The sequence below is a fragment of the Cherax quadricarinatus genome, chromosome 83 (genome assembly GCF_038502225.1).
Source record: "Cherax quadricarinatus isolate ZL_2023a chromosome 83, ASM3850222v1, whole genome shotgun sequence".
NCBI lineage: Eukaryota > Metazoa > Arthropoda > Malacostraca > Decapoda > Parastacidae > Cherax > Cherax quadricarinatus.
The window spans coordinates 4,366,373-4,393,062 of record NC_091374.1 but is presented as its reverse complement, the minus strand read 5'-3'; the positions used below and the strand labels follow the sequence as shown (position 1 = coordinate 4,393,062).

At 42.0% G+C, this 26,690-nt stretch overlaps 1 protein-coding gene across 11 annotated transcripts in view; it reads right to left on the bottom strand.

Moving 5' to 3' along the window:
• Positions 1–26,690, bottom strand: part of LOC128702254 (uncharacterized) — a 64,142-nt gene that overhangs the window by 36,535 nt on the left and 917 nt on the right. The window lies entirely within an intron of this gene.

Below are 26,690 nucleotides of genomic sequence, written 5' to 3'. Positions count from 1 at the left end.
GTTGCAGGGGTCGAGACTCGTCCTGTGTGTGTGTCGTGTCTTTGTGTGTGTGTGTGTGTGTGTGTGTGTGTGTGTGTGTGTGTGTGTGTGTGTGTGTGTGTGTGTGTGTGTGTGAGTCTTAAACGAATCCTTACTGAGGTATCGGAACGCTATCCGTAGGTTTGCCAGGCGCCCGTATGCTGCAGCAGTTATCTGATTGATGTGCGCCTCAGGAGATATGCTCGGTGTTATACTCACCCCCAGATCTTTTTCCTTGAGTGAGGTTTGCAGTCTTTGGCCATCTAAACTATATTGTGTCTGCGGTCTTCTTTGCCCTTCCCCAATCTTCATGACTTTGCATTTGGCAGGGTTAAATTCAAGGAGCCAGTTGCTGGACCAGGCTTGTAGCCTGTCCAGATATCTTTGTAGTCCTGCCTGATCCTCGTCCTATTCGATTCTTCTCATTAACTTCACATCGTCTGCAAACAAGGACACTTCTGAGTCTATCCCTTCCGTTATGTCGTTCACGTATACCAAGAACAGCACAGGTCCTAGGACTGACCCCTGTGGAACCCCGCTTGTCACAGGCGCCCACTCTGACACCTCGTCGCGTACCGTGACTCGTTGTTGCCTCCCTGTCAGATAATCTCTGATCCATTGCAGTGCCTTTCCTGTTATGTGTGCCTGGTCCTCTAGCTTTTGCAGTAACCTCTTGTGAGGAACTGTGTCGAAAGCCTTCTTGCAGTCCAAAAATACGCAGTCGATCCACCCCTCTCTCTCTTGTCTTACTTCTGTCACCTTGTCATAAAACTCTAGTAGGTTTGTGACACAGGATTTTCCTTCCCTGAAACCGTGCTGGTTGTCAATTATACACTTGTTTCTTTCCAGGTGCCCCACCACTCTCCTCCTGATGATCTTCTCCATGACCTTGCATACTATACACGTTAGTGATACAGGTCTGTAGTTTAGTGCCTCATGTCTGTTTCCCTTTTTAAAAATTGGGACTACATTTGCCATTTTCCATACCTCAGGGAGTTGCCCAGTTTCAAATGATGTGTTGAAGATCTTTGTTAATGGCTCACACAATATCTCTGCTCCCTCTTTAAGGACCCATGGAGAGATGTTGTCTGGTCCCACCGCCTTTGAGGTGTCAAGTTCGCATAGCAGCTTCTTCACCTCCTCCTTGGTTATATGTACCTCATCCAGCACTTGCTGGTGTGCCCCCCTGTTCTGATTTCTTGGAGTCCTACTGGTTTCCACTGTAAATACCTCTTTAAATCTTGTGTTGAGCTCCTGACATACCTCTCGGTCGTTTCTTGTGACTCACCTAATTGTGGTTGCAGGGGTCGCGACTCGGCTCCTGGCCCCGTGTGTGTGTGAGTGTGTGTGTGTGTGTGTGTGTGTGTGTGTGTGTGTGTGTGTGTGTGTGTGTGTGTGTGTGTGTGTGTGTGTGTGGTGTGTGTCTGTCGTGTGTCGTGTGTGTGTCGTGTGTCGTGTGTCGTGTGTGTGTGTGTGTGTGTGTGTGTGTGTGTGTCGTGTGTGTGTGTCGTGTGTGTGTGTCGTGTGTGTGTGTCGTGTGTGTGTGTCGTGTGTGTGTGTCGTGTGTGTGTGTCGTGTGTGTGTCGTGTGTGTGTGTCGTGTGTGTGTGTCGTGTGTGTGTGTGTGTGTGTGTCTCGTGTGTGTGTGTGTCGTGTGTGTCGTGTGTGTGTGTGTGTGTGTGTGTCGTGTGTGTGTGTGTGTGTCGTGTGTGTGTGTCGTGTGTGTGTCGTGTGTGTGTGTGTCGTGTGTGTGTGTCGTGTGTGTGTGTCGTGTGTGTGTGTGTGTGTGTCGTGAGTGTGTCGTGCGTGTGTGTCGTGTGTGTGTGTCGTGTGTGTGTGTCGTGTGTCGTGTGCGTGTGCCGTGTGCGTGTGTCGTGTGCGTGTGTCGTGTGCGTGTGTCGTGTGCGTGTATCGTGTGCGTGTATCGTGTGCGTGTATCGTGTGCGTGTATGGTGTGCGTGTATGGTGTGCGTGTCGTGTGCGTGCGTCGTGTGCGTGCGTCGTGTGCGTGCGTCGTGTGCGTGCGTCGTGTGCGTGCGTCGTGTGCGTGTGTCGTGTGCGTGTGTCGTGTGCGTGTGTCGTGTGTGTGTGTGTGTGTGTGCGTGTGTCGTGTGCGTGTGTCGTGTGCGTGTGTCGTGTGCGTGTGTCGTGTGCGTGTGTCGTGTGCGTGTGTCGTGTGCGTGTCGTGTGCGTGTGTCGTGTGCGTGTGTCGTGTGCGTGTGTCTGTGTCTGTCTTTGTCTATCTGTTTGTGTCTGTTTTCCCCTCGCGCGCGCGGAATGCCTGATGACACTTAGCTGTGTCACAGTAGACGAAAAAACACAAAAGCCAAGTGTTTATGGACAAGTGTCTTTGCCAACCGGTAACTACCACACGCACAGTCATCACATTACATTCTTTGTAATTTCGTTGTAAAAAAGCTAACTGCACCTGGCAACCTGTGTCAAGGGTGATTGAGGGCAGAATAGGCAAGGTCACAGCCAAGGTCAGGCTCAGAATCAGGTATGCAGACAGGGCCAGACTAGCAGGTAGTTAGTAGAGGCAGGCAGGCTATGTTAGGTCAGGTGCGTGGTAAATTCAACAAGACCAACACCACAAGGGAAATACAGGAAGAAAAGTTCAAAACCGATAGATAAAATGTGGAAACACGGGAAAGAGCTAACCTCGTAGAGGAAGTGGGTGTGGGGGAGTGTGAGGAGGGGGGGAGTGTGAGGAGGGGGGGGGAGTGGGAGGAGGGGGGGGAGTGTGGGGAGGGGGGGCGTGAAGGTAGTCAAGAACATAACGAAAAGGCAGAGTAAAAAAGGATAAAGATTATAATTCAAGGATCTAAGGTCGATACAGAGCTAAAACACTTGGGAGGAAAACAATTATTCCTAACAAAAAAAAAAAAGAGCGAACGATCATCAGTACTGTTCTAATAACCTACATCCATATCCCTCCCCCACACAGTATATATATCCTCATCAAACCAGCCCATGCAGTAAGTCCCAACTCTTAATCACAAAAACCCACACCGACAGTCCGAATGACAAAACAACTCGCATACATGCCCCTCTAACAAATAAAAATGACCACAATAAGTGGGAACGTTATTCTTTAAAAAATCTCACCAACGAAACCATACTAAAAGATTTGCATAAAAATTCACCCTTCCAAGGTAGTGGCTGCCTAGATACTGGTGAAGGGCTCTTCATCCCAGGATTTCGAGTTACATTTCCCTTTTTCGAATCATTCTGATTACCTCCCATGCCTCGTACAATCCAACCTGATGAAACCTGACTGGGAAACATAGCTGGCGTATGTTCCCACATATGTACAGTACTGTATCATATAAAATAAAGTATCAGCACACTGTGGGAGTTCCCAGCGTAACTATCATATATAATAGGATAGCTGTACACCGCGGTGTTCCGACCATACAAATATTATGCAGAAAAGCGTAGTCACCAAACTGGTGGCGACCTTGACTGCCACACACAACACAAGGGGAATCAATAAGAATTACCATGTGCCTCCACTGGTCTGTTATACCTGTAGGTTACCTGTAGTCGCTGCCGGAGTCAACGCTCCCGCGGCCCGGTCCTTAAACAGGACTCCTGGTTGCTGGCCTCATCTATGAGGCTGTTGGTGCCCGCAGTTCAACGCATGCACGACAACCTGGCTCATCAGGAACTGATTTTGGGAATTTATCGAGTTCGCCGGGTGTGGTTCGTATGTTGGGTTGCGTGCGGCCAACAGTAACAGCCTGGTTGATTAGGCCCTGATCCACCATGAGGCATGGTCACAGACCAGGCCTCGGGGGCGTTGGCCCCCGAAACCCTCTCCAGCTTTGCTCCAGGTAAAGACAGCTAGGTGACTGTTGGTAATTCCAGTTATGCAGGAAAGGAAGGCGTCTGAAGTGTCCCCATGACTGCATTACCACAAGCAACTCTACCTAGTCTGTAACACCGTTGGTCAATGTGGTTGAAAACCACATTGACCAACGGTCATTAATAACACCTTTATCCACAAACCAGGGATTAAAATAAATTATATATATATATATATATATATATATATATATATATATATATATATATATATATATATATATATATATATATATATATATATATTATGCACACCTATACATCAATCAACCTCAAGCTGTGTTATTGTTCACGTATGAAATTTTACTAACATGTAAATTAATGATGATGTCACCATCATTATTATTATTCACTTTAAGGGGATTCTTTGATGCCGATAAATGGGTTTTGATGCGAAGAATTAGAACTACCCTCCCTATCCTTAGATCACATCTGACTGCCCCCCATTCTCCAGTCGCTGAGTGACCCCCTACGGGTTTAGAGCTGACCCCCATGAATAACAATACAACAGTGTAAGTCAGTGTCGCCCACAGTTTAGTCTTATCACATTTTTTAATACTGTCACACTGCATTTTTCTATTGTTAGTTTACCGTCTTGTAATTATGTCTCATCTCATAATAAAGCCTAGGGTGGTATATTGTCCTGTGCGATTGCTTTGTTTCTGTAACTAATATTAGTTTCTTGACTCCTCTGTTATCATATTTATGTGGAAGCGCTAAACCTGTTGGGACCATACAGGGCTTAGCGAATTGGAGGTATTCACGTTTGACTTGCTTTGCTTATTTTAACTGCGAGTTACAGCCCACAATATTCAAGATTTCTTCTTTTCATCCTCCCCGAAACTTCATATATATATATTATCTCGCATTTCCTTCTCTTGCGTGTGCGTGTACTCACTTAGTTGTGGTTGCGGGGGTTGATTCACAGCTCCTGGTGTACGTGTACGTACACGTACTCACACGACTTACCTCTCATGGTAAGTCTGTCTGCTTTGTATGGCACCTCAATCTTTCTCCAGTGGCAACATTGGTGTTAAATAGGCCACCACCATGGCATAATTAATACCCTTATAATGCCAGCTTCGGTAGCCTAGTATGCGGGCGACGACCTCTCCTGGTGTTCTTACACACACACACACACACACACACACACACACACACACACACACACACACACACACACACACACACACACACACACACACACACAGATGCAGATGACGTGAAGTTGATAAGAATTCACTCGATCGAAGACCAGGCAGAACTACAAAGGGATCTGGACAGGCTGCAGACCTGGTCCAGCAATTGGCTCCTGGAGTTCAATCCCACCAAGTGCAAAGTCATGAAGATTGGGGAAGGGCAAAGAAGACCGCAGACGGAGTACAGTCTAGGGGGGCCAGAGACTACAAACCTCACTCAAGGAAAAAGATCTTGGGGTGAGTATAACACCAGGCACATCTCCTGAAGCGCACATCAATCAAATAACTGCTGCAGCATATGGGCGCCTAGCAAACCTCAGAACAGCATTCCGACATCTTAATAAGGAATCGTTCAGGACCCTGTACACCGTGTACGTTAGGCCCATATTGGAGTATGCGGCACCAGTTTGGAACCCACACCTAGCCAAGCACGTAAAGAAACTAGAGAAAGTGCAAAGGTTTGCAACAAGACTAGTCCCAGAGCTAAGAGGTATGTCCTACGAGGAGAGGTTAAGGGAAATCAACCTGACGACACTGGAGGACAGGAGAGATAGGGGGGACATGATAACGACATACAAAATACTGAGAGGAATTGACAAGGTGGACAAAGACAAGATGTTCCAGAGATTGGACACAGTAACAAGGGGACACAGTTGGAAGTTGAAGACACAGATGAATCACAGGGATGTTAGGAAGTATTTCTTCAGCCACAGAGTAGTCAGTAAGTGGAATAGTTTGGGAAGCAATGTAGTGGAGGCAGGATCCATACATAGCTTTAAGCAGAGGTATGATAAAGCTCACGGTTCAGGGAGTGACCTAGTAGCGATCAGTGAAGAGGCGGGGCCAGGAGCTCGGACTCGACCCCCGCAACCTCAACTAGGTGAGTACAACTAGGCGAGTACACACACACACAGGCCAAGCCAGGAGCTTGGACTCGGCTCCTGCAACCTCAACTAGGCGAGTACGCGCACACACAGTTATGACTCGACCCCTGTAACCACAATTAGTTAAGTACAATTAGGCAAGTACACACATACATACAACGTACGTAACTATGCAATTACACACAGAAAAAACAACACTCTGTGAACTGCAATAACCACTACCATGGTATTTTCATTACCATCAATAATAGATGACCATTTTTGTACCCCCGCCCGAGCTACGTACTCACCTGGCCCAGTTCCTACACAAACCAATATTCATCATATTCCTCTTATTTTTCTTTCTCTTCCTTTTCTTTGTCATCTTTTTTTCACTACACGGTTTTCCTAGAGGTTTCGTCTCAGTTTTGTGACTTTACGAGTTCTGTACTCTCCTATTTGTGGTTGCAGGGGTCGATTCTCAGCTCTTGGCCTTGGCTCATAACTTGCGTCTCTTGAAATTCACTATTAGCCTCGTGGGCCCTATCGTACCTGCTCTTAGAACTATGTATGAAGCCTTCCCCACCACTTCGTCACCAACATCATTCCACTTCCCGACCACTCTGAGACTGAAGAAATACTTCCTAACATCCCTTTAGATCAACTCTACCTTTAACTTCTAATAGTTTCCCCGAGTTCCAGTTTCTCGCCTCTCAAACAGCTTATACTACATGTTTACCTTATCAATTCCCCTTAGTATTTTCAATGTTATGTCCCCGCTGGCTCTCCTGTCCTCCAGTATCAGATTAAATTCAGTTAGCCTTTCCTCGTAGCTCGTGTTCTTCACCTCGGTAAAAAGCCTTATTGCACACTTATGAACTTTATCACTTTGAACATTACAAAGTTCATTTTACAGTTGATTAATATTATGCACATGAGATGTGCATTAATTCGCAAATAATGAACAAAAAACGCACAATATCGTGACTGGAATACACAAATAACCCGCACATAGGAGAGAGAAGCTTACGACGACGTTTCGGTCCGGGATATTTGTATACATGCAAGTAATATATTTAAAGTGAAAATTTACCACAGAAATTATGGCAAAATCAAGCACACAAAAAATGGCAACTTAAATGGCTGAACGAGAAGACATTAAAAATATTTACGAAACACATCGCCGTCACAACTCAAGAAGGTTCGACACTTCATTAAGTCGCATCAAAACTTGATTAAATTCACTTTACACAATATTACTAGGCTCGTCACTGCTCTACCATTTAAACCTCATAAGATGGGTTCTCCTCAAAGATATATACTGATACTCTCCATGGTGTTTCTGTCCTCAAAGATTTGTTGCTCTGCTTATAGCTTGTTGGCGGCAGCCACATAATCTCAAGCTCTCCAGCAACCAATACCCCTCAAATCTTACACAAAATTTTCGTGCGGTCGAAGGTCCACGGAGTGAGTCATTATATGATTAAAAACCCAGGTCAAAAGAAATTTTCAAGTTTCTGCTGACAAAATACCACGAACATCCATGCTTGCAGTAGCAACTACATAGGGGTAAAACGTCCTCCCTTTGAGTATTGTAGCGTAGCGGCTGCCGCACCGGGGCAGGAGGAAGAGTGGCAGCCACCGTGGGGAGATTATCTTGTAGCAACACGCACCAACTAGCATACATCATCACACACACACCAACACGCACACTGCTAAACTTGTAGTACCTGTAATAATCAACATAGTTATGAGACTTAATACATATGTATCAAATGGTGATTATGTGTTATTTTAGGGGCTTGAAAATGAGCTGAAAGAATGCAAGGTAATCATGGAAGAAATGGAGTAGAGAAACGAGGAAAGCATGATTATTATATTTATAAGGAGGCGCTAAACCCGCAAGTCATACAATGCCTGGAGAATGGGGGCTACCTATTGGTTACCTCCAGTCGTTACCCGGGGGTCATGGACCCCGTAGTCCGGTCCCAGACCAGGTCTTCCTATGCAATTTGGTTTGATTTAAGGAAGGGGAAATACTGTGATATTCCTGTACTGGTTTCCAGAGTTTTCCTACTCCCCCAGCCAGGTGATAAGCCAGACTTTTCTGGTGCTTAGCTAGTCAACCAGGTTGTTACTTTTGGCGAGCCGCTGGCCCACATATCAGAGCCTGGTTGATCTGGTACTTGGCAGAGGTGCTTAAAGAGTTTCCTCTTTAAGATCTCTTAACTTGTGCCAGAAGTGTTTCTGATATCCACTGCTAAAGGAGCTCCAATTATTTTGATCAAGTCTTTCGCCAGCATCAAAACGTAGGCGTGAGCTTCCTGAGGGTAGCAGTCTGGTGCGTGCATGTTGTGCGGTAATCTTGCGTGACACGCATGGTGAGGGAAGCCGTCCAGTTAATCCCTCCCCTATCCTTTTTTTAGGGCGCTAGTTCCTCCTTGCCGGCTAGACACTAACTGGAAAAACCAGAGGCTTTTGCCTTTATTTACGGATATTCTACAGTTCTGGGGGAACACTGGCTTACCAGCTCTAAAGATGTGTATATAAGAGTTTAGTTTTGCTTTGGGAACAGTTGTTCCTTTTTTTTTATATGTTCAGTTGGGAGAATTTTTTCATCCCGGATTGGAACGAAAAAGAGTTCAATACAGCTCACGCTGTCGCTACTCTAACTACAGCAAAAACAAGTCTAGTAGTTTTTGCAAGAGTTGCTAGTATTGCACTTATTGCACTTGAGTTTTTCCTAGTCATTAACACCAGGATATTGATCCTTAGTGTCGCCCTGTAAGATTTATTTGCTTGACTATATGTCAAATTAGAAAATATAAACTGTTACCACATCTATTTTGCTGCTGCATACTCAACTTTCTCCCTGATAATGACTCCAATTTACTTTCCAACTTGCCTGCTTCAAAGGACCTCGATTGTTATATTCATGCGGGAGGGGGCGTTAAACCCGTAGGGGGGTCCCAGAGCCTGAGATAATGGAAGTCAATTAAGTTCAATCCAATGAGAGGTTGGGTCCAATGCTTTAAATCAAGAGCCCTCAGTGGCATCAAGAAACCTTCCTTGAGGGGAAGGTCCTTGTTGACAAATAATTACTCGCAGTAATCTTTAACATTTGCTTTGGACTCTTTTTAAATAATTTTAATAATCCAATTAAGGAAACTTTCCGTTATAACACGGTAACACTGAAGACTGCAAATTAATATGATAGTCTTGCTGAATCCATAAAACCTAAGGCTTAAACAGCACCTGCTGTATAGCCCTTGTGGCTTAGCGCTTCTTTTTTATTATAATAATAATTAAACAGCACCTGGTGAATGGAAGACAATCAGGTTTGATTATATGTAGGACACTACAAAGAGTTCAGCCTGCAGTTGAGAATTCTAAAAATATTAGAACATTTACATATTTTTTAGTCTGAAACACATTACTTCACCTGTGAACAGGTATTATAAATCTCAGGAAGCCATATTTATCAAGACAACTCCACAAACCCTCCACTATGTGGGCGAAACATTTTTTTTTTTCAATCCATGGATTCGATCCCCAGACCTTGGTGGTGAGAGGTGAGACTCTCACCACTGGGCTACGGCTGCTATGATAATGTATACGTTGTACATGTACTTGTAGGAACAAAAATGATAAAGTTAAAAAATACGAGTCAATGCTGTTGGTTCGAACCAACGAACTCAGACAAGAGACGAATGAGAATGTACCCGGCCAAATGGCCGGACCCTATATTAAATGAAATATTTCTTCTTCACCAAGTGTCTTCCTTCCACATTTGTTAACAATACTTGCTTTATGACATGTAAGTCCCCTAACACCTGCTGCCCCTGTTCATCTAGCAGTAAACAGATACCCGCGGTAAGGAGTTAGTCGAGTATTATGACTAGTATATTTGGGAGAACTTAATGACTCAAACGGGATAAAAAATCTACTAAGTTTTCTTGTATTATCAACCCTCCTGGGACGATAATAGGATAGAGTTAAAAAAAAAAAACTGATTACTTGGAATGAGCGTGGCAATTAGATCTGGGCGTCATGTCAGTCGAAATATACACAATGTTAATAGGTAACTAGAAGCGTGGTATAACAATAGCATACTTAATAGTGTATATTGCGCACACTTATACACTCACATTAAGGGGAATTGACAGGGTAGACAGAGACAGGCTGTTTGAGAGTACTGGACATTTAACACAACACGGGAAGAGGAAAAAAAAAATGAGAGTTGGCAATATCAAAGGCAGTGGGACCTGATAAGGTGTCATCATGGAATCTGCGAGAGGGAGCAGAAGTATTGCCCGAAGTACTAGCTAAGATCTACAAGTAGCTCAAGACGGAACAATTGCCAGAGTTCTGGAAAAACATCGAATGTAGTACGTATATTAAAAAAAGGAGTCAGGCTGGAAACACTAAACTACAGACCAGCTTCGCTGACATGCATACCTTACAGGGTAATGTTGAAGAATGGAGAGCGGTAGAGCGCTTGAAGAGTAGGAGTTTCATAAACAGTAACCAACATGGGTTCTGAGATGGTAAATCTTGTCTTACTAACCTTCTGGAATTCTATGACAAAGTAATGAAGGAGACAGGAGAGAGAGCTGGGTGGATTGCATTTTCTTAGGCAGCTAAAAGGCATTTAATACAGTACCTCACATGTGACTGGGGCAAAAACTTCAGGAGCTTGCAGAAATAATAGGAAACGTACTCGGGTGGATCGAAGGAGACGGAGCGATTGTCGGGGAAGAGACGTCAGAATGGAGAATTGTAATAAACAGGGTGCCGCAAGGATCGGTATTACGGCTAGTACTGTTTCTGGTTTTCTAAATGGCATTCCAGATGGGAGTCAGATATCCCTGTTTTTTGATGCAAAACTAATGAAAAAAATAGACATGGAAAAGAAAAAGGCTGCAAATGGATCTGGACAAATTACAAGACTGGTTAAATATGTGGTTGCTGGAATTCAACCCCCAGCAAATACAAGGTCATAAAGGAGGGAAACAGAAGACTAGACACGAAGTAAAGTAAAAGGACACAAGTGCAACTAATGTGACATTTTTATTGTGGCAACGTTTCGCTCTCCAGGAGAGCGAAACGTTGCCGTAATAAAAATGTCACATTAGTTGCACTTCTGTCCTTTTACTTTACATACTGTCGGTAATTCTACCAACTTTATTACAATCTGTTAGACACGAAGTATAATCTCGAGGGACAGGGGTTGCTAGCCTCATTCGAAGTGAAAGACTTCTCCCACCAAGGTAGGAAGGTGATCAGGTGAGCAGTCAGCAATTTAAATGACCCTCCAAACTGCAACATTCCCTCCCTCCTTCAGAATGTAGGCACTGTACTACCCACAAGGTTTTTAATTTATATTACATTCATATTTTAGCAAGATATGGTTGAATTTACAAGGTATTTTTCCAGAATGATTGGTAATATGCCACTGTAGATAAAATACTTTGACAAGACAAGTCTGGCTAACCAGTTTCCTTGACTCCCTTCATTTTACCTTGCTCATCCTCCATCAGTACGTCAAGCCATGAAAACCACTTATCTGTGCTCACTCCACTCAAACATGCACACACATGGCTGATGGATGCTCTAGCCCTTATCAATAAAAATCTCTTTTACCCCTCCCTCCTTCCATCCCTTCGTTGGACGATCCCTACCACTCCAGATTTATACTAGTAAAACTCTTAGTCATTTTGTTTTGCTCCTCAAACCACCTCAGTAACTCCTCCTTAGCCCTCTGAATTATATACAGCTTTCCAATATCTACGCTCCGAATTCTCTGCATAATATTCACAAAACACAATGTACAAAACTTGTCATCTGCAATGCGTCCAGCCTCCTCACTGCAACTTTTCAAGTCCATGCCTCACCCATATAAAAGTGTTGGTAATAATAATAAAGGAATAAATAATATTATTATTATTAAGTACATGTACAATGTATACAGGCTTTGCTGACATCAATGACATACTACTATACAGAAAGCCCCTTGTCATACAGAGCAATTGGGCGAATTAGGTCAATTTTGTCCCTAGGATACGACCCACACCAGTCGACTAAGACCCAGGTACCCATTTTACTGCTAGGTGAATAGGGACAGCAGGTGTCTTACGGAAACATCTCCTAATGTTTCCACCAGTAGCGGGGATCTGACCACAGACTTCACTGTGTGAGCTCTGTGCGCTAGCAATTGAGCTACGGATACCCATTACTCTCCGTTTGTGCCTACATAAACTTCTTTCCACAATGCCTTTGCGCATCACAACCGTTTTTTTCCCTCGTCTATTCTACGATCCAACAAGTCTTTTATGGATCAATCTGCTGATATGTCCACTCCCAGATTTCTAAATACAGTCACTTCCTCCATGTTCCCTCACTCCAGTTTGATATTTATGCTTTCACTGCCTTTTTGCATGCTCTCGCAAGTTCAACCAATACTGGTCGCTGAAGCAGGTACTTTGGGAAGCTTCAGAAGATAAATTTTGTTCGGGATTTTTAAACCCCAAAGGGTTAGCTACCCAGGACAACCCAAGAAAGTCAGTGCGTCATCGAGGGACTGTCTTATTTCCATTGTGGTCCTTCGTCTTATCCCCCACGATGCGATCGCTAGTCGACTAACACCCAGGTACCAACTTGCGTACTAGGTGAACGGGACAACAAGTAAAAAAAAAAAAACCAATGTTTCTACCCTTGTCGATGATCGAACCATGGACAGTGTGAAGCGAGAGCGTTGCAAAGGGAAAATGGTTGGGGATGAGACTCAGCCGGTGTTGGACACTAGGTCTATTACACAGATCTTTATGTTCTTAAGACAAACTTCTTCCTATTGAATCGTCACTTGTGTGAGAGCAGCCACGGCTAACCAGACAACAACTACATGAAGAGAGGCAGTGGGCGGAGGCGGGGAAGGAGGGGAGGTTAAGCTTCCGGTCACTGCTGCCACCCCACCATTCCCACCGTTTCATCCAGAAAGGGAGGGAGAGCGAGCGAGCTAGTGTCTGTACTTGCCTATCTGTGGTTGCAGGGGTCGATTCATAACTCCTGGTCCCGCCTCTTGGCTGGTCACTACGAGGTCCATTCTCTCTTTGCTCCATGAGCTTTATCGTATCTCTTAAAACTATATATGGATCCTGCCTCCACAACATCACTCTCCAGAGTGTTTCACTTCCTGACAACTCTGTGGCTCAAGAAATACTTCCTAATATCTCTGTGATTCATATGCGTCTTCAACTTCCAGCTGTGACCCCTTGTTGCAGTGTCCCATCTCTGAAACATCCTGTCCCTATGTACCTTGTCAATTCCTCTCAGTATTTTATATGTCGTTATCATCAACCACCCTCCTCTCTCTCCTGTCCTCCAGTGTCGTCAGGTCCTATGTCTGCAAGCGCGCATGCGTGCCCGCATTTTTAATCAATTGAAATAGCTAATTATGAATGTATAGATTTCGGATTTTTTTTTTTTACCATACTGGCCGTTTCCCCACAAAGGTAGGGGTGACCCAAAGAAGTAAACATTAAGCATCATTCAGTCAGTAGCTGTCTTGCCAGAGATATGCGCACATCATAATTCAAATGAACCCTCGAACTTCAGCATATTATTTATGCTCACTTGATATTTATGTACACATCATGCTCTTAAAATTTTTACTAAAAAAAAAAAGAGAGAGAGAGAGCTTTGAATATTACTTGAAAGAAGTAAGGCTAACTTTGAGACTACTGGAATAAACCACAGGAAAAAGAAAACTAAAAACTCAAAGAAAAAGAGTAAAAATAGATAAAAGTTAGCACTGCAGTACATCTTTCCCAATTGGATGGTAACACTGTCAACAAACAACCATAGAATGTCATTGTTTACTAATCAATATACTCGCCACGATAATTACAGAGCCGGAACTAAACTAAAAATTAAAATTGCTACAGGGAATCATTAAACACCCTCCTTACAGATTAATTACTGTTATTTTAAAATAAATGGCGAGGGGGAATTTATAACATTATTTCTGCAGCCAACCAATACTTAGAAGACAATATGAAGCACCAGGTAGTTAATACCGGTGATAACTTGAGGAAATATTGTATGCACACAATGTAGATCAAGAGAATATAGAGAGAACCTTCACTGCACGTATAATTATGTTAAGAACATAAGAAAGAATGAACACTGCAACAGGCCTACTAACCCATGCGGAGCAGGTCCATGACCCCCCCCCCGGATTAGCCCAATGACCCCCCCCCCGGATTAGTCAAGCACCTTAATTACTGGGGACGTTTGAAGTCCCTCGACCTGTACGTAATCCTTGGAACGCAGGTGAGACAGATGCATCATAATTTACACCTGGAAAATCCTGGAGTGACTGGTCCCAAATCTGCCCACAATCATTCCCTATGACAGCAAAAGACTAGGCAGACGGTGGAACTTTTCCCCAAATGAAAAGCAAATTTATATAGCTCTTACTGATGGTAATTACAATATCTCAACCTTTTGACAGTATTAAATTGATGGAGAATCGCTAAAACCGCACAGTTATACAGCATCTGGAAACGGAAGGTGTGGGGTAATCAGGTTTGATCCAAGGAAGATGAGAGTAGCTCCAGTTTCTTGAATCACGAGCCCCACACCAGCATCAAAGCACCCTCTCCCCTTGAAGGGATTATTACGGCTAACCAATAATAAGGCCCTTGCCAGGCTGTACGTGCGTTAATACACCATTTAGAGTACGTAGGACAGAAGCAAGGTAGACATGTTAGATACACAGCTGGTTTTTATGCGCTATGTGCCATGGCCAGTAATTATGAGCATAACAAGATAATTCCTCTTCTGTTTGACCTTTAACGTGAAATATATATATATATATATATATATATATATATATATATATATATATATATATATATATATATACATATATATATACATATATATATATATATATATATATGTCGTGCCGAATAGGCAGAACTTGCGATCTTGGCTTAAATAGCAACGCTCATCTTGCCATATAGGACAAGTGAAAATTTGTGTATGCAATAATTTCGCCAAAATCATTCTGAACCTAACGAAAAAAATATATTTCACTGGGTTTGTTTAGTATTAAATTATTGTAAACAAATCTAAAATATATTTAGTTGGGTTAGGCTAAAATAAATTGCTCTTGTTATAATAAGGTTAGGTAAGTTTTCTAAGATTCTTTTGGTGCAAAATTAAAAAAATTTACATTAACATTAATGAAAAAAATATATCTTTAAACGTATAAGAGAAAATTTCAGAAAGGACTTAATTTTAAATGAATTCTTGCTAATTGACCAGTTTTACATATTCGGCACGACATTAAATATATATATTAGTAAAAATCCTATCAAACTGTAGTTTAACCATTGTAATAAAGTAAAAAACAGAACAAGTATATAGTTAATAATAGTGCAAGTGAATGCAAGTCAGCATTTTAAAACACCAAATTCAACTTCAATAACAAAAACAAAGTGGGACCAAGTAAACCAAGTCCTAACCGATATAAGCTGGGAAGATATACTAAGCAACACAGACCCCAACTTATGCCTAGAACAGATTATAATAAAGTTGGTAGAATTACCGACAATATGTAAAGTAAAAGGACACAAGTGCAACTAATGTGGTTTTTCAAACCATTCATCACAACTGTCAGACACTGCAGCATCATGGGATCTTGTTACAAAGAATTCTTCAACACTTGTTCAACCTTTGGACGAAGACCTACTTCGACTAGTGGATGGTACCACTATGACCCCGCCTCCATCTGCTTCACGTCGCCTCACTGCAGTATGTAGGCCACGTCTACGGCCCTATGCTGTACATTCTACAAGATTGATGGACTGAACACATCGACTCCAGGTTGAGGGACTGATTACCTCATTCTCCTCCTCTCCTTACGCCTTCCTCTTTGTATTGGACTGATGAAGCCACTGTGTGGCGAAACGTTTCCTGAATAAAGATTCCCATATGCTGCATAAGTGTCTCAATCTTCAACTTGTCGGTTTTTCAAACCATTCATCACGACATTTATTGTGGCAACGTTTCGCTCTCCAGGAGCTTTATCAAGCCATTACAAACAATACATGGACACAGAGGGTATATAAAGGCTCAGAGTGAGGTGAATACTAGTGAGGTACCATTTCGATGTTCACTAGTGGTAGTAGTAGTAGTAGTAGTAGTAGTAGTAGTAGTAGTGGTAGTGACAAAATACAATATGGTAGAGCAATTAATTCGTACATGAGTAAAAGGATATAAAAGCTATTACTTGGGTAACATAAAAATAGGTTGGACAAATATAGACTGGAATGAGGCAGCTTGTTTCAGTGTTCACTCTCTGTGCTTTGTGTAGTATAACAGGAGAGACTATGTGATGGCAGGGTTTACTGTTTTCAGGAGGATTCTTGCTAAGACTTCGGAGATGGTGAAGCTGCCGTTGTTTTGTTTAATTGTATTCGAAACAGCCTTGAATCAGCACTGATCGCTGTTTCGAATACAATTAAACAAAACAACGGCAGTTTCACCATCTCCGAAGTCTTAGCAAGAATCCTCCTGAAAACAGTAAACCCTGCCATCACATAGTCTCTCCTGTTATACTACACAAAGCACAGAGAGTGAACACTGAAACAAGCTGCCTCATTCCAGTCTATATTTGTCCAACCTATTTTTATGTTACCCAAGTAATAGCTTTTATATCCTTTTACTCATGTACGAATTAATTGCTCTACCATATTGTATTACTTTTGTCACTACCACTACTACTACTACTACTACTACCACTAGTGAACATCGAAATGGTACCTCACTAGTATTCACCTCACTCTGAGCCTTTATATACCCTCTGTGTCCATGTATTGTTTGTAATGGCTTGATAAAGCTCCTGGAGAGCGAAACGTTGCCACAATAAATGTCACATTAGTTGCACTTGTGTCCTTTTACTTTACATAGAACAGATTAACTCGGTGGCACTCGATGTATGCACAAGGCTTATTCCTCTAAGAAAAAGGAGGAGTAGATGTAAAATAGAAAGAGACAGGCGCTCCCTTTACAGGCGACGGAAAAGAATAACAGAGCGGCTAAAAGAGGTCAATATATCTGAAATGCGTAGGGAGACACTGGTCAGAGAAATAGCAAGCATCGAACTTAAGCTAAAAGAATCCTTTAGGAGTCAGGAATCGCGGGAAGAACTAAAAGCCATAAATGAAATCGAAAGAAACCCAAAGTATTTCTTCTCCTATGCCAAATCAAAATCGAGAACAACGTCCAGTATTGGGCCCCTACTTAAACAAGATGGGTCCTACACAGATGACAGCAAGGAAATGAGTGAGCTACTCAAGTCCCAATATGACTCAGTTTTTAGCAAGCCGCTAACCAGACTGAGAGTCGAAGATCAAAATGAATTTTTTATGAGAGCCACAAAATTTGATTAACACAAGCCTATCCGATGTTATCCTGACGCCAAATGACTTCGAACAGGCGATAAATGACATGCCCATGCACTCTGCCCCAGGGCCAGACTCATGGAACTCTGTGTTCATCAAGAACTGCAAGAAGCCCCTATCACGAGCCTTTTCCATCCTGTGGAGAGGGAGCATGGACACGGGGGTCGTCCCACAGTTACTAAAAACAACAGACATAGCCCCACTCCACAAAGGGGGCAGTAAAGCAACAGCAAAGAACTACAGACCAATAGCACTAACATCCCATATCATAAAAATCTTTGAAAGGGTCCTAAGAAGCAAGATCACCACCCATCTAGAAACCCATCAGTTACACAACCCAGGGCAACATGGGTTTAGAAAGGTCGCTCCTGTCTGTCTCAACTATTGGATCACTACGACAAGGTCCTAAATGCACTAGAAGACAAAAAGAATGCAGATGTAATATATACAGACTTTGCAAAAGCCTTCGACAAGTGTGACCATGGCGTAATAGCGCACAAAATGCGTGCTAAAGGAATAACAGGAAAAGTCGGTCGATGGATCTATAATTTCCTCACTAACAGAACACAGAGAGTAGTCGTCAACAGAGTAAAGTCCGAGGCAGCTACGGTGAAAAGCTCTGTTCCACAAGGCACAGTACTCGCTCCCATCTTGTTCCTCATCCTCATATCCGACATAGACAAGGATGTCAGCCACAGCACCGTGTCTTCCTTTGCAGATGACACCCGAATCTGCATGACAGTGTCTTCCATTGCAGACACTGCAAGGCTCCAGGCGGACATCAACCAAATCTTTCAGTGGGCTGCAGAAAACAATATGAAGTTCAACGATGAGAAATTTCAATTACTCAGATATGGTAAACATGAGGAAATTAAATCTTCATCAGAGTACAAAACAAATTCTGGCCACAAAATAGAGCGAAACACCAACGTCAAAGACCTGGGAGTGATCATGTCGGAGGATCTCACCTTCAAGGACCATAACATTGTATCAATCGCATCTGCTAGAAAAATGACAGGATGGATAATGAGAACCTTCAAAACTAGGGAGGCCAAGCCCATGATGACACTCTTCAGGTCACTTGTTCTATCTAGGCTGGAATATCGCTGCACACTAACAGCACCTTTCAAGGCAGGTGAAATTGCCGACCTAGAAAATGTACAGAGAACTTTCACGGTGCGCATAACGGAGATAAAACACCTCAATTACTGGGAGCGCTTGAGGTTCCTAAACCTGTATTCCCTGGAACGCAGGAGGGAGAGATACATGATTATATACACCTGGAGAATCCTAGAGGGACTAGTACCGAACTTGCACACGAAAATCACTCACTACGAAAGCAAAAGACTTGGCAGACGATGCACCATCCCCCCAATGAAAAGCAGGGGTGTCACTAGCACGTTAAGAGACCATACAATAAGTGTCAGGGGCCCGAGACTGTTCAACTGCCTCCCAGCACACATAAGGGGGATTACCAACAGACCCCTGGCAGTCTTCAAGCTGGCACTGGACAAGCACCTAAAGTCAGTTCCTGATCAGCCGGGCTGTGGCTCGTACGTTGGTTTGCGTGCAGCCAGCAGCAACAGCCTGGTTGATCAGGCTCTGATCCACCAGGAGGCCTGGTCACAGACCGGGCCGCGGGGGCGTTGACCCCCGGAACTCTCTCCAGGTAAACTCCAGGTTACCTCCAGGTAAACTCCAGGTAAGACGTATCCACCAGCGTTGGCACTTCCACTCTGAATTGGCACCTGTTACCTCCACACACTACCATACCTGGAGAATGTTTCTGGGGTCAATGTCCCCGCGGCTTGGTCTGAGACCAGGCCTCGTGGCGGATCAACCAAGCTGTTACTGCTAGCCGCACGCAAACTGACGTACGAACCACAGCCCGGCTGGCCAGGTACTGACTTTGTTTCTGTCCAGTCCCATCACTTCTTTTTCTATATAACTCACGCGCAAAGCTGTGCTGTTTCCACCAAACGTAATATTTATTTAGACTGCATAGTTTTGGCATTAACAATATATATTTTTCGCCTTTAATATCCTAAATTATTATTCTTAACCGTGGGGAAGCGCTAAATCCATAGGCGTCATACATCTCTTGGGAAATGGGAGGTAATCTGATTCGATTCAATGAAAGCAAGGATAGTTCTAGCTCCCTGGATCAAGAGCCTTTACTAGCATCAAAACACCCCCATCTACTATCTAAAACAAGGAAACATTGGTCCGCCAAGCCTGACTAACGACGCGAACAACACTAAAAACATCCGTCCATTCTCTTCATTCATAAAGGAGACAACAACTGTAATCACCACGTGAACAATATTGAGTACAGCTACGTACACACACAAGAGCATCCGTCCATTCTCCTGTAACCACCACACCCAATGATAGAACGCTTAGCTCACGGTCGAAAGGGCCTGGGTTCGATTCTAGTGTGGCCTGATATGTACTGACAAGTCTTCTTACACCCACTTCTCTGTTCGCGTAGTCTTATAGGTAACTGGATGTTAGGAGACTGTTGTGGGTGGCATCCAAGGAGGTCTACAATGTTTAGCTTTATTAAATTAAATTTTTTCAAGTTAGGATAAATCAGTTTAAGTTTAGGTAGATCAAATGTGGTTAGATAAAATTATGATTGGCTAAACACTATAGTTGGGTTAAGATTGCTGTATAGTCCTTGTGGCTTAGCGCTTCTTTTTGATTATAATAATAATGGGTTAAGATTGAAATAGGAATCGGTGTAGTTTGGTTAGATATATAACTTATAGGCTACGTTAGCTGTTAAGATAGGTTAACCAAATATATAAAAATATTACCTGGATATTTCCTTTCCAACATAGGCCAGATCTGAGACTGGGTCTCAGAAGCCACGATCCCTGAAACTATTAGCATAACAAATATACCTAATTACCCCTCATCCAACTAAAATATAATCTTTTTAACTAAACGTACATTATCCCAGTCACACTGTAAGGGGGATTAATTCAGGCCGAGCTAAAGACTGGATGCTCAATTCTGACTCGATATGTGTGAAGGCACCACAGCGGACATTTGTCATAGGGAAAATTACCACTGGGTACGCTATTCCCCCAATCTAGCAAATTGCAACCGGAACTGCACCACAGCTCAACATCAGACTACGCGTGAGGAAATGCCAATTGTGAGGTACAGAAGAAAAAACTAAAATATACTACAGAGAGTTAAGCCCTGGACGGAGAGTACAATTGAGCTATTCCACATTACGGAAATTTTTATTAGAAGTCCTTTGGTTAATTTTAATGCAAAAAAATGGCATATAAAAAAATAACGTAACTTTAGCTATTGTCTACCTTGGGGTAGTGGGGGCAATCTTCAGGTAACCCCCAATAAAAAAGTAATATACCTGGTTTGGGGGAGGTGTTTCCTTAAGATACCTACTGTTCATGTTCACCTAGCAGTAAAATTTGTACCCGGGTGTTAGTCGACTGGTGTGGGTCGCATCTTGGGGACAAAATTAACCTAATTTGCCCGAAATGCTCTGCATAACAAGGGGCTTTCTATATATGTCACTGATGTTAGCTACTGTCTGTGTAAGTTGTATAATGCACTTGTAGAAATAAATATTATTAGTAGTAGTATTATGTATGACTTAATCATTGAAGCTTAAAATACTGGAACGGTGGATAAAGTCCCTTCAAGGAGGGTACCTTAATGACAACGAAAGGCTCTTTATCCAAGAAATTTTACTTTCCTGTAGATGGGCAGACCTCCCATTTTTCCAGGCATTATATGACCCAATTTAGATTTAGCACTTCCCACGACTACCATAATAACTTTGAGTGAACCTACTAAAACGTACATCCAAACTTTACGTTTGGATGTACGTTACGTTATAGAGCGATTTATTTTTATATGCTGTAACTTTGTATGAACGATCTCGTTCATAAAAGATAAAACAAGGGAGAGAATAAGGAAAATAGAGTAAAGTGAGGAAAGATAATAAAGGGTGTTGGGGAGAGTTTATAAGAGAATAGGGAGGAAATTAAAATTGACAAAGGAAAAGGCGTAGAGAAAGAATGTATACCCTAATGCGTGGTATAACAAAGGGAGAGAATGAAAAAAGACGCTAAAGATAGGGGGAAGGGGGAGAGATCAAATCAATATTTGAAAAATCAAGTCATTCAAAGCTGAGGATGGCAGAGGGCGCCAACTTCACCTTGTACCCATTGTGAATGTTAATGTATTAAAGTATACAACTTTAAAATAATTTCACAATAATATCTGGAGTTAGGCTTTGAAATAAACCAAGCTAAGGGCTCTTAGCTTGTAAAATATATGAAACTTTCATATTTATTTAAGAGAGAGAAAATGCTTGTGGTGGGACGGAAAGGTTAGGAAGGAAAGGGTAGTATGCGAATAGGTCACACAGGAAATATTTAAAGACCCCTAGTCTTACGTGTGGATTTACAGGGATATATCACAAACGCAGTTAATTATTTTCTGATGTTACATATGACGATAGTGGATAAGAGTTCTAGCTCTTGGGGCCTGTTCTTAACCTTTTGACTAACGCAAATTAGTTATGTCGTATTTACGCGTAATCCCCTGTATGGCTTATTATATTGATGAAGAAGCACTAAACCCGTAGTCTACCCAGCTTTCCACCCCTTTACAGAGTTATTACTTTTACCTTTGGTGGGTTTCGAGTTTTTCCTACTCTGCTATTTTGGGCAGTATGTATGGAGTTAGCCTCAACTATATAGTATATTCCGTAAGTCTTCTCTGATTCCTCCATTCTCTAGTGATACAAGATATTTATTAACATATATACATATCCCAGACTTCTCATTTACTAAAAAATATCTGAACTTATTCAATTGCCTTTGTATGGTTGATGAGATGAAGGTTCCCAGTTGGCTCCGCATACTCCAGTACTGATCTTATGTATCAGGCGTCGTCCCACAAGGCTGAAATCAATACTACTGTAGACAGAATAATAAATTGTACCATTTCGATGGGGTGATCAAGGGAAGCGTCCATGTCGTAGGCAATAGTTTTACATTTTTTGAGGTATTCAAATTTTTTAAAGGAATTTAAATTTTCCCACTAGAATCAAGATGTGTTTTGGTTAAAAAACATTACGGTATAAGTACCTAACCTTATGGAATTTAATGAACTTTACATATTTAACTTGACTCACAGGCTGGAGTTTTGAGACTCTCTGACCGCGGGTTCAATCCCGGCCGGGGTATGGTTTGGTTTACATATTTAATTAAAAAGTTTGAGCATTTGCGCATCCAGCACATGGAAAGACCTATTTTCAACCCTACTCTTTTGTGCAATCAAGATGGAACATTTTACAGACACGTGGACGCAACCATGTATTATAGCTGTGGCGTAATTATCTTAGTTCTGCGCTCAAGACACGAGAGACTCATTATTCGATTCAACCACCCTTTCTACACGGCAGTAAAGTACCATTGTATACAGTTGAAAATTAGTTATACAAATTAAAAACGTAGCCATTGTAATCGTAAACAAATGTTACTTACGTTTTTAAAATAAACCACATGATTACTTTTAGTTATTACATTCAATTAATATATCTCTACAAAGCCTAGCAATCTGTTTCAAACAGTTTCTGAACAACTTAATTGGTGTAGTCCCTTCAGGAGGGTGCTTTGATGCTGGCAAAAAGGCTTTTGATCCAAGGAATTGGAGCCACCCTCCCCTTTCTTGGATCAAACTTTTTTTGCCTCCCATTCCCCAGGCATTGTATGAACCGAACGAGTTTAGCCTTTATCACAAAATTATTATTATTATTATATGGTTTTCTTTTAGGTATATATAAAGCATTGTCATCTTAATGTTATCAAATGCCCCCTAAATATCTCCCAAATTTCAACAATTGGGAAGATATGCGTCTGTCAAGTGGGAAATTGTGATAGCACATAGGGTTACTGAAAAATTAACAACGTGCATTATCAGTGAGAAGAAACCTGATTACTTCCCATTCCCCATGCTCTTCACAACACTTACGGGTATAGTGCTTCCCCAGAATTAAAAAAAAAAAGTATAGGGGCAACGCATTTTACATTCATCTACAACACGCCTTGTATATGCAATGTACATTACAGGTACTACTGATATTGATGCTACGGATTTAATACGATATCCAAAGAGAGGATGAAATTTTTCAGTTTCCTCTTTAATCTTTTTACAGGACAAAATAGCTACCGTAGTCACACCCAGAATACAGATGCAGTCATAACTATATGACAGCAGAGAAAGCCATAGTCACGGCCAGCAGAACACCACACAATGAAGATACCGAACGCACATACAAGCAGACAAGATCCAAAAATACATTCCCTTCTTTTCTCCCTACCCCTGTGACCCTCCCTCCCCCATGAAATAGTTGGATTAGTTAGGGAGAGAGAGAGGAGAGTATCCTGCTCACGATCGCAAGGGTCTGGGTTCGATTCTCTGGCGCGGTAAAAAACATTTTTGGAGTTTCCTTATACACTTGCTGCCCACTACCCATTAGCAGTAAAAATTTATACCCGTGTTTCAGCTGACTGTTGTGGATCGTAGCCTGTGGAAACTGTGTTAGAAAACTCCAAAATTTCTAGAATGTTATTTCTTGTGGAAGAAATCATATCAGTCCTTGTAAGAAACTTGAATCAAAAAGCTCCATTACCTGCTGCAAGTATTCAAGTGTTGAGTAAAAGGTATCCGTTTACCAAATAATGGTAATTGTAAAGAAGACAGAAGGTAAATACTGTAGCTTTAACCACGAAACGAAGGCTTGTGTGTTCCTTGCACGGTACTCTGATATATTAAACCTAAACCATGTTGTGTCAAAATGCATGGTACAAAGAACTTGGTGCAAAATGTAAGTGCAGTTTATAACATCAGTAGCGGAAACAAAAGCATTCTAGCATGTTTCAAGGCATATATGGACATTTTAAATGAGCATATCACAGGACACAATTATAAGTGTCTAACATGACAAATCATTGACGGGATATACCTTACTATAATTATCTAACCGGACAAGTTATTAACTGAGGTCCTTACTAATTATATCTAGGTGTATATGATCAAATAAACGAGGTAGTATAAAAATGTCATAAGAGGATAGAACCATTTAAAATGATGACACGGTACAGAAGTGGAGTATAATATCAGTACTACATAATGATATACATGTATAAGCATACATCATAAGCGTTATAGAAAATGTCCCTGCGCTACTGACTCGATAAACAAAAAAATCAAGATATGAAGGCAGCCCCTGGCTGCCTCCAAGAGGGAGCTGGACAAATACTAAAGTAGGTGTCGGATCAGCCGGGCTGTGGTTCGTACGCCGGGCTACGTGCGGCCAGCAGTAACAACCTGGTTGATCAAGCCCTGATCCACCGGGAGGCCTGGTTGTGGACCAGGCCCCAGGGGCGTTGATCCCCGGAATACCCTCCTGGTAGACTCCAGGTAGGTAGCAGGTAGTTAACGAAAATTTAAGCCGCCATCCAACTACCAAAATATATAACCTAAGAATTGAGTTGAACCAACAGTCCATCTATGACAGAATAGGTCAGTTCATCATTATCGGGGTACTGTTTGATTCAAGATAGTAGGCTGCATACGTAATGATTATGGCTGATATAATACATACACCTCACTTCGCCCAGGGCAGTTCATGCTGAAGAGAACACGCTAACAAATTCAGTGAGATATATATAATATCTGTACTTTACGTTGAAAGGAATTCGGTTATTGAATGACATTCTTAATTTTTAAATGGGTAAACCCTTTTGGTCACTGACCAAAAGCTCCAGTGACGAGTCGTCTCATGACCGAGACTCGCGTCAGGAAACACTTGTCCTGCTTCTTGAACGAATCTTACCTAGGCTATTAAATGTTGCTAAATTAAGGCATTATTTTTGATGAAATCCCCCCAAAACAATTCGCACAAAAAATCAATATTATTAGATTTAGAGAGCTGGTACTGTACATATGGGAAAATAATAAATAATGCCTTAGCTCCGCCGAGGAGGAACTTCAAAAATAGCCAGGAATCCTTGCAGCCCTTCATTCTGTATTCATAAAAGTTGGAACCAGCCCCAGTGTACGGCTTCCCTGATCTATATAATATACAAGATTAGAGTATGAGCTGCGTTTACCTAACACGCCATCACACAGGAAGGTTACTTTTATATTGGCTGCTATATGCGCTAACCTGTATTGGCTTTTATGAAGGGAAGGGAGGGGTTGGTTGTTGATGCTTGTGAAGCGCTTTTGATCCACGGAATTAGAAATGCCCTCCCCTTCCTTGGATAAAGCCTGATTATGCCCTATTATCCAGGTGCTTTATGATCCCTAAGGATATTGCAGTTTCCCCTTTAATAATAATAAATCAACTGTTAGATTTTTTAAATCATCGGTTAGTATTTACACTGCTGGCCAATCACAGCGAACGTAAAGAAAGGTTGTCCGTCCCATATCTACCACTGACGGATTAAGGTTACTACGTTAGGTTATTTTAGGTTGGATCTCGTTAGGTTAGATACGTTTCTTATATTTGCAGATCATAAGGCAAAGTTCATGGCGGAACCATGCTATACTGGACATTTTTTGGGGGGAGTAAATTATCACCAAATTTACATAAGGACCAGATCCCCATAACCACCTTACTGTTACTAGTAATAGCAGGGTGATTATGGAGATCCGAGCCTAGCAAAAATAATAGTAATGACTACATTATTATTATAAAATCTCTTTGAACAGAATTATATACAAGAGTTGTGGATTTTGCTTGTCTACCCTGAAAATAACTGAAATAGTTCTTTATCTTGGTTGGTGTCATTAACACTGAAGAAATAGATATTACTGCTTAATTACGTTTAAAGCCTAACGACTACACGAGGGTCATTAAGGTTGCATGTAACCGGCCCACCACCAGTCAGGGATATTTTAATACCTAATATTGGGATTACGTAAAGTCTGGGTATATACACCTTGGGGTGTATATACCTACGAATAATAAGGTATAAAGGTTATATAATTACCTGGTATGTTGACTGGTACTTTAATACCTAATATATTATAATCATAACTAAGCGCTAAACCCACAAGGGTCATACAGCAATACCTAGTATTAGTAAACTTTCAGTGTATATATATACATACACACCTCTCGATGTATATACCTATGAGAGTTCAGGAATAAAGGTCATAACTACTTAGCATGCTGACTACTACTTTAATACCTAATACAGGGATTAGGTAAAC